General features: G+C 54.1%; 1 protein-coding gene across 5 annotated transcripts in view; it reads left to right on the top strand.

The window, feature by feature from the left end:
* Window positions 1-8530, top strand: part of Rgs3 (regulator of G protein signaling 3) — a 117451-nt gene that overhangs the window by 86722 nt on the left and 22199 nt on the right. Inside the window, exon 2 of one of the 5 annotated variants that reach the window (XM_015492162.2) lies at window positions 1-59. The exons of the other annotated variants lie outside the window; for them this stretch is intronic. The gene's annotated coding sequence lies outside the window, so the exon portion shown is untranslated. The remainder of the gene's footprint in view (window positions 60-8530) is intronic. 5 annotated transcript variants of the gene reach the window in all.

Raw genomic sequence — 8530 nt, 5'->3', positions numbered from 1 at the left:
GGGCGGGCTGGCAGGAGCGGCAGCCCAGGGTCGCCTGGGTCCCTGCTGGAGTGTGCTGGGTAGGTGCCTTGGTGACAGGGGTGTGCTGGTGGGCGGGGGGCTTCTGTCCAAGCCAGCCCCTGCCCTTGTTTCTATTGTTTCTTCCCCAGGGCAGCCATTGATAAGCATGTTGCGACCGGTTGTATTCTGTTTTGAGGTAGCCGTGTGTGTGTGTGTGTGTGTGTGTGTGTGTGTGTGTGTGTGTGTGTACGGGGGTCCTGCAGGGTTAGAGGGCATGCTTCCACTGTTGGCTGCTCCCCACTTCTGGGCTAGTCAGCCAGTTTTTCTTTCTGGGAGAGAAGAGGAATGTTTGGTGACCGAGAAGTCAGGACACTGCATGGGGAGGGAGCGCTCCGCCAGCAGTGTTGGCTATTATGTCAGGGACATTGGCCACACACCAGGCACTGGCAATGGCAGCGCTGCCTGGTTCCTCTGGCAGGGAAAAAGGGGGTCTCCAGGGCTGGTCTCAAGTCTGATCCCTGAGACTGGCTTTTTGCAGAAATGACCTTTGAAAACACAAGCAGGCTTGCTCTGCTTCCTGAGCTCAAAACCCCCTGGGGAAGGGCTTGCACCTGCTCTCTTGGCTCCAACTGAGACCCATAAGGAAGAGGGTAGTGGTTAGAGATGCATGCCCCCCACAGAGCCAGCTACTGCCAAGCGGCAGACACCAATTCTTTCCTCAACTTGAAGGGTCCACGTGTCTACCCTTGTCCCAAGGTGTCTAGGAAAAACTCTTGAACCTTCTGCCCAGGGCAGGAGGGAGAATCCAGACCTGGAGAGGAGAGAGCCTTGTTCAAGTTCAGACAGCAGGTCTATGGCTGAACCAAGACCAGGATGGAGGATCTCTGCCTCCTAGAGGAGCGGGGACAGGACACGTGGAAAGCCACTGGCACCCCTGGCTTGAGATGCTTGGCTTGGTGCAGGGAGACCAGACCCTCAGGCCACTCTTGCAAACTTTTCTCACCCTGATGCCCTCAGACCTGTGGCCAGGGGGCTCCTGGCTCCTCTCAGGACTGCTGGAGTGGGTGCATCTCTGGAAGGAAGGCTCTGCAGAGGCTTGCCCCCTGGTGCCTATGGGATCCCTGCCAGCGCACTGCAGCCAGAGTCAAACTTTCCACCAGGGCCCCTTGAGTCCTCTGTGCCCAGCCAAAGGACACCTCCCCTCTTCCCCAGCCCTAGCACGTGGCATGGCTTAGCCCAGGGCGGGTCCTCCCGGGAGCCAAACTCCGCAGCAGGGCTCGCTTGGGTCCAGCCAGGCATCTGAGAAGCAGGCAGTGGTGAGGATGGAGGCACTGGCCACCCACGAGGGCTTTGAGCCTTCCATGTGGCTTCTGTTGTTCAACACTCAGTAACAACGAAAGCCACTTCCCAGCATTTGTGGGTGCAATTCTTTCTTGCTTTGCTTCCCAGCATTTGTGGGTGCAATTCTATCTGTCTGGAAAGCACCTCTCTTTCCTTCCCTCCAGGTCCTAATCCTACCCAACTTTCACAACTAGAGTGAATGAGTCGGTCCATTAGTGGTAGCATTGCCGGTGGCTGCTTTGTGTCCTATTTATGCAGGATATGGGCCTTATTCTCCCCTTAGTCACCCAAGAACCTGGCCTGCTCCTGGGGCATATTTGGAGCGGGTGTTGAAGTGCCCTGGCTAACGAGGGTGGGTGAGCACACCCTGGCTCTTTGGCGAGAGAGTGGGCACTGCCAGCTAGAGGGCCGTTAGGAGGACCCTAATCTCTGCAGGTCGGGGTTGTATCCATAGAGCCAAGGGGTTAGGGGCTGGGTTTGATGGGAGGTGAGTCTGGGGGAATTCTGACTTTAGCTTGGCTGAGATCCTAGGGAGAGCCAACTCAGGGGTCATGCTGGGCTAGGTGGTGTCCACACCATAGCCTGAGTCACAGAAGGTGGAGCGGGCAGCCCTGGCTGGTGTGCATACAATGCCCATGGTCCTTTGCCCAAGTCTGTACGTGGTTAGCGCTTAGCTCCCTGGACTCCCTTGAGATGGTGCCAACCAGGCTGGATCTGGGGGACTGGTTCTCAGCCAGTGGTCTGCCTGACTCTCCCAGCAGATGCAGTTGGGGAGGGTATACCCATGCCCAGCATGGGGACCCTGAGAGCCACTTCCCATTTGGTCTCCAAGATTCTAGAGATGGCGGAGTCTGTTTGCCTTCTGGATGGATAAAGAAAAGGAGCGAGCAGCAAAGGAAAAGGCTTGTGTAAGGTAACACACGACTCCACTGTGAAGAGGGAAGAAGCCAGGACCCTGGCTGCCCAGCCTGCATCCTTCTCCACTGCCCCAGCTGGGTGTCTCAGGGTGCCCGAGTTTCATCTTGTAGCTCTCCATCTTTGGACTTCCTGGTGACACCTTCTTTTTCAGACCCTTAGACTTTCTGACAATAGTCCTGCTGTTCTCTGGAAAAACAATGTAAGTGATGGAGAAATCCCAGGAGACCGGGACACCTTTCAGTGTCTGTTCAGCAAATGTGCCTCTTCTGGGGGCTTTGTGTCCCCTTTAGAACAAGCAGGGAATGGATCAGGTATTGCCAGGCCTCTTCCAGCCATCTGATTCTCTGCTTTTCTGCAGACACCTCCTCTTCCTGGGTTCCAGGAGTCAGGGTCAAGGCCAGGGTCTGGCTCAGCAGGGAAGCAGCCTCTAACCTTACATTCAGGCGCCTCTGGGCAGAAGCCTTCTCATGCAAACTGCAGCCTGGCGGGAGGTTTGTTGTTGTTTGTGGAGCCAGGCTGTTTCCAAGATGTCATTGCTCAGGGAAAACCATCATTCCTCCCAGGGATAAACAAGGCCGCTCACGGCTCAGCCCCCTAAGCCTGGAGAGGCCAGAGCCGCTCACAGCAGGCCAGCTGGGCGCAACCCCAGGGAGCCGCCTTCGCCTGCACAACCAGCTGTACCCAGGCATTCAGTAGTAGGGTGCCAGTGGCCACAGGGTCCCTGGGGACCCTGAAAGCTGCTTCCCATTTGGTCTCCAAGGTGAGCCATGAGCCACTTGGGAGATCAGAGCTTCCAGGCACCGAGGAGAGAGGAGAGGGTTCCAGGATGCCCTCTTCCTCCTAGGCCTAGGTCATCCCTGCAGATGTGTGGAGCGCTGCCAGATGTGCCCTCTGCTCCAGATGGCCCAGGGCTTCTCCCAGCCATCTCCCTGCCTGCCATGGGTCAGCTTGCCTGCACCTGGCACCTTGGCCCAGGCTACTGCCAGAGAATGCCCTGCAGTTCCCAACTTAGAAAGGTGGGGCACGCAGTCAGTTGGGTGGGGCTAGCCGAGGCACGCTTTCCGCACAGGGCAGGGCTCCCTGAGCTGTGCTGTTACCTTGGTGGGGTTCGTTACCTTCAGGCATTCAGGGCAGGTGGCCCAGGGAAGGGGACATGGTTGGGCAGAAAAAGGGCTTGAACAGAGCCTCAGGGACCCAATGCCTGGTGGGAACCTGGAGAGAAGGATGGAAGCAGCCAGGGGAGGAGCCCCAGAATGGAAGGTGGCATAGCCATGCCACCCCCAAGTCAAGGGTTATAGCTGGAGTCCAGCCAGGACGTGGAATCTTCCTCGCTCAGATCTCATTTGATGGAGTTCACAGTTGATCTAGATGGTGGTTCTGTTCTGTCCTTTCTGCGCCCTCTCTCCCTCCCATTCTTCCTTCCCTCCTTCCACATAGGTTGAACCCCTTCTGTGTGTCATGCTCTTTCTAGGTACAGGAGGTGCAGAAATAAAAGGGCTGTTTTTTCCCCCCCAGTGCTGGATGCCCTTATGCATGTGAGGCCAGAGCTCTACCACTGAGCCACACCCCCAGCCCTTTTTTTATTTTGAGGCAGGGTCTCACTGAGTTGCCCATGCTGGCCTCAGCCTCCTGGGTATAGCTGTGATTATAGCCTAAAAGGCCTAATCCTTACTCTAGTGCCAGGGACTGGCTGTAAAGGACAGAAACAACACAGTGCTGATGGAGAGGCCCAGGGGCTACAGGAATCCTGGGGAATCCTGGTCTAGCCTGCGAGCCTCAGTGGTGCTTCCTGCAGGAGGTGAGGCTGAATTGGTGGTGCCCATGCTTGACCGCTGAAAGAGCAAGTTCCCACCTGGCTTATCCACCCCTTGGCACTGTAGGTCTGATTTTCCCCCTAGGTGTAGAAATGGCCTCTGCAGGTATAGCCACGTATTCCTCCTTATCTTGGGAGGCTGTCTCATGTGTCATGCAGGAGTGGACTTGACGGCAGCTTAGCTATATGTGTCCTTGGGCAGGACCCTGAGCCCCTGCCTCTGTCTCCTCAGGCGGTGGTCCCAGGATCAAATGAGGTGAGCATGTAAAGATCTCAGACTAGACTTCAAATGTATGGACTCCAGGTCATTCAGGGGTGGGAGTGCCACTGCACCTCATCTCATGGGTGGCCGTAACTAAATGCAACAGTGTGGGGAAGTACATGGGATGGTCCAGAAGGCCTTCAGCAAATGGGAGGTGGGAAGCAGCTTTGTGGAAGAACACAGTTGGAATGCCCTGGTGGAGATGTGTACAGAGGGCCAGGGGCTTGCTGGAGAAAGAACTGATCCCCAGCCAGGGAGCGCAGAGGAGAGGCAGGGAGAAGGAGTTTTGTTTCTAAACTTAAGTGTCACGTACTTACAAGAAGATTAGACATATATACTGATGAATTGTCACAAAGTGAACACACGCATGTAAGCACCCCAGTCGGGTCAAGAAATAGAACATTCCAGTACCCTGCACCCCTTTCAATTGCTTCCACCTCATAGGCAGCCCGTGTCTGATTTTGTTCATTGATTACCATCACCTGACTCTGAACTTTGTGTAAATGGAGTCATTGAGTAAATATTCTTTTCTGCTGACTTCTTTCCATCAGCGTTTTAATGGCGAGATCATCAATGTTATTGCGTCAAGTTATACTTTGTTCTTTCCCATGGCTGTGTGGCATTAAGTTTATCCATTCCCACTTTCGATGAACATTTTGGTTGTTGTTGGTTCAAGGTTATGATGCATGGTGCTGCTGTAAATGTCCTTGCTTCCTGTTGGGTAAATACCCCAGGTTTGCAATTGCTGAGTCATAGAGTTATATATAATTAGCTTTGGTAGATAACCATCATATAATTTTCCAAAGTGTGACGCCAAGACACCCTCCTTTGAGCTGTGCAGGACATCACCCATTGCTCCACATACTTACCCACATTATTGATATTGACATTGTGATATTCTAATGTGGTTTTAATTTATTTTTCCTTGATGACTAATGAGTACCTTTATATCTGTTGATTGACCATTTAGATGACCTTGTTTGCAAAGTGCCTGTACAAGACTTTTCTCCATTTTTCTATTGGACTGTCATTTTTCTTTTTCTGATTGATCTGTGGAACCTAAAAATATTCCGGCTATGTGATTGTTGGATAAACACAATGCAGATATGTTCGCCCACTCCTTGGCTGGTCTTTTTGCTCTTTTAAGGGAATATTTGGAGAGCAGTCCGAGTTGTTAATCTTTTTCTTGTATGGTGAATGCTTGCGGAGTTCTGTGTCTTTGCTTCTTATGAGGTTATGGACATATTGTCATCCCTCGGTATCTGTAGGAGTTAGCCCCAAGAAGCCATGTGGGTGTCCAAAGCCACCCATCCTCAAGTCCCTTGTACAGAAAGGTGTCATGTTTGCACACTCCTGTCACATCCTCTTGGGTGCAATAAATCATCTCTGATTTATGATTACTGATAAGACCTGATATAGTACAAATGCTACATAAAGAATTGTTACATGTATTGTTTAGGAAATAATGACAAAGTCTGTCTGCGTTCACTATAGATGAAATGTTTTCCCCTGAATTTCCAGTCTGTGGTTAGTTGAACCTGCAGATATGAAACCCACAGATACAGGGAGCCAACTTCTTCTCTGATCAGCTAGGCGTTTTGTCCTTTTTCATATTTATATCTAAAATCCATTTGAAATAGATTTTTCTGCACTACATATGCAGAGGCAAAGACTCGTTCCCCTGGGGTGGATATCCAATTTATTAAAAAGACCATCCTTTCTCTCCATAGGGCATCATCGCCTTGGCCAGGAATCAAGGGGCACACACACGTGGTGGGCTGGGGTTCTGAGTAGAGGTTTGTCAGGCAGATCAGGAGGTGGACGGGGCGGGAGGTGATCTAGGCAGGAGGTACAGTGTGAGCACAGGGTAGAGGAGCTAATCAGATTGGCTGGAGGGAGAAGGGGAGATACGTGGGGGAGAGGGGGCAGGGCACACAGGTGGGGGGCTGGGATTTTATTCCAGAAGGCTGGAGGGATTTTGAGCAGGAGAGGAAAAGAATCAGGTTCTCATGAAGCCAAGGGGAATCGGGGGACAGTTCCATGACAGGGTGATGGCAGGAGGATGAGTTTGGAACTGACCCAGCCCAACCGAGCCCCAGCGTCACCCCTCAGCAGACACAGGGCTGGTCAGGGAGGAAGGCAGTGGAGAAGTAGGAGGGTGCCTGGGACCTTGGCCACAGGGTGTGGTGGAGTCCAATGTCCAGATGTCCACTCCAGTGTCCTGGGGTGGAAGAGCCTCCCTTCTGCCACCTCTGCCCAACCAGAACCCCCAGCAATGCAGGCGCTGAAGGAGGAGGTATTTTAGGAATCGGGCAGACACACAAGCCTGCAGGGTCCCTGGAAAGAGGAGCTGTCCACTTCTCCTGTTCCTGTTGCACGCACGTGGAGACCTGGCCACACCGGGGGCTCAAGATCTGACCACTCGGGGCTGGCTGAGATTCAGAGCTGGACAACCCCTGACCCAGGGAGAATGAGACCCAGACAGGGGAGTGATTTCGCCTGGGCCATAAAGGGAGACAGGATGACCCAACCCAGGAGAAGGCGGGGCACAAACTCGCCCACCCCCCCAGCCTCCAAGGCTTTTGGTGTGGGCCTCAGTTTCCTCCCCTGCATACACAGCTGATAAGACTCCTGTTCCAGGCTGTGGTCAGGGTCCCAACATGGCCAGTGTGCTGTCACGGAACTGAATGCAGGGGAGGAGCTGCTGCTGCTGCTGATGGTGGTGGTGGGAGGCCTATTTTGACCACAGGAAGTGCAGCTGCTAATTGAGCATCTGCTATGTGCCCAGCCCCATGCCAAGCTCTTTATGTGGATCATTGCCCAGCAGTGCTCAGTGTTGTGTCACCATTTACAGAGGAGGAAAGGCCACCTTGCGGAGGGGAAGCAGCCTACACTTGGTGTTTGGACCCAGATCTGTTGGTCTCCAGGCCCCGGTTCTCCACCACGGTGGGTTTTCCTCCCACTCCCTCTGCCTCTCTGAGTGCTCCTGCTCACCAAGCTGTTGTTTGCAATCAGACCTTAGTTTGGGATTGGTCCCTGGTGCCTACTCTTGAGCAGAGGGGCACCGCCATGTGCTAAAACACGGCTGTGTGCCAGGCCCTGCCTCCACCCACCCCACGCAGCCTCGTGAGGGAGGCCTCACGTTGACAGTTCTATGGTTGGCAAAAGAATGTCAACCCCAGATTCTGGCCTTGTGACCACAGCACTATTTGTGCCCTTTCCGGGGTCTTCCTGGCACGGCAGAGGTTTTTTTGTTTGATTAACCCTAGTGCTGAGCATGGCAGAAAAGCCCCATTTGGAAGCGTGTTCAGGAGAGTCGTCAGGTGCCTGGGTTTCTGCACCTCCTCGCCGGCTGAGCAGGCTCCTACTCCTCAGGCTCCAGCCTCCTGGAGTCAGAGCAGGGCCTGCCAAACTGCTCACCGCAGCCCAGAAGGGTCTGAAGCGCCCAGCACAGTGCCCGGCCCAGGTGGGCGCCCAGGGAGCATCCTTTGAATGAAGGGAGGGAGGGAGAAAGGAAATGAAGAGACAGGAGAGGAAAGAAGCTCCTTGGGTAGTAGAAAAGTAGAGCTGACTCCTCTGCTGTGTGTGTGTGTGTGTGTGTGTGTGTGTGCGCGCGCGGCCACGTGTGCTGTAGTATCTCCACTTCATCAAGTCCACTTCCTGCCCGTCTGGTCGGCGCAGTTAGATGCTTCCTCACCTGCCCCAGCTGGAGGGCTCTCGGCTCGCCTGCCCCTGCCAAGCCTCCCTGCTCTGCTCTCGTGGCCCTAGGGCAGGCCCTGCTTTGGGTCCTCAGGATCACAGCCCTGGCTCATCCCTCCACCCCACTGAGTTGCTCAGCAAATACCTCCAGAGCCCAGCCACGTGCCAGGACCTGCCCCAGGCACTGGAGCCAAACAGCAGCAGCACATCTTTCTGCCCCACGGGGGAGAGACTTGAAGCTCAAGTCGACCTCTGCCCCACCCACCTCTGCCCCAGGGAGCTACGGCTGTACAGAGGCAGCAGAAAACAAGGATGTGACTCTTGGAGAAGGTTCTGGGGAAAGGCAGAGGTGACAGCTTGGAGCTCTGGTGGCAAGGAACTTGGACTTCACCCTGTAGTGCTGTCGGAATGGGGTGGGTAGAGCTAGAGATAGTGGAAATAGAGAAGGAGGAAAGTTTAAGGCGGGGGTCATTAAATGAGCATCTGCTATACTCCAG

This window comes from Marmota marmota, unplaced genomic scaffold (genome assembly GCF_001458135.2).
Source record: "Marmota marmota marmota unplaced genomic scaffold, marMar, whole genome shotgun sequence".
NCBI classification, from domain to species: domain Eukaryota; kingdom Metazoa; phylum Chordata; class Mammalia; order Rodentia; family Sciuridae; genus Marmota; species Marmota marmota.
Note: the sequence above shows the minus strand (reverse complement) of the source record. Positions and strands in the feature narration are given on the sequence as shown.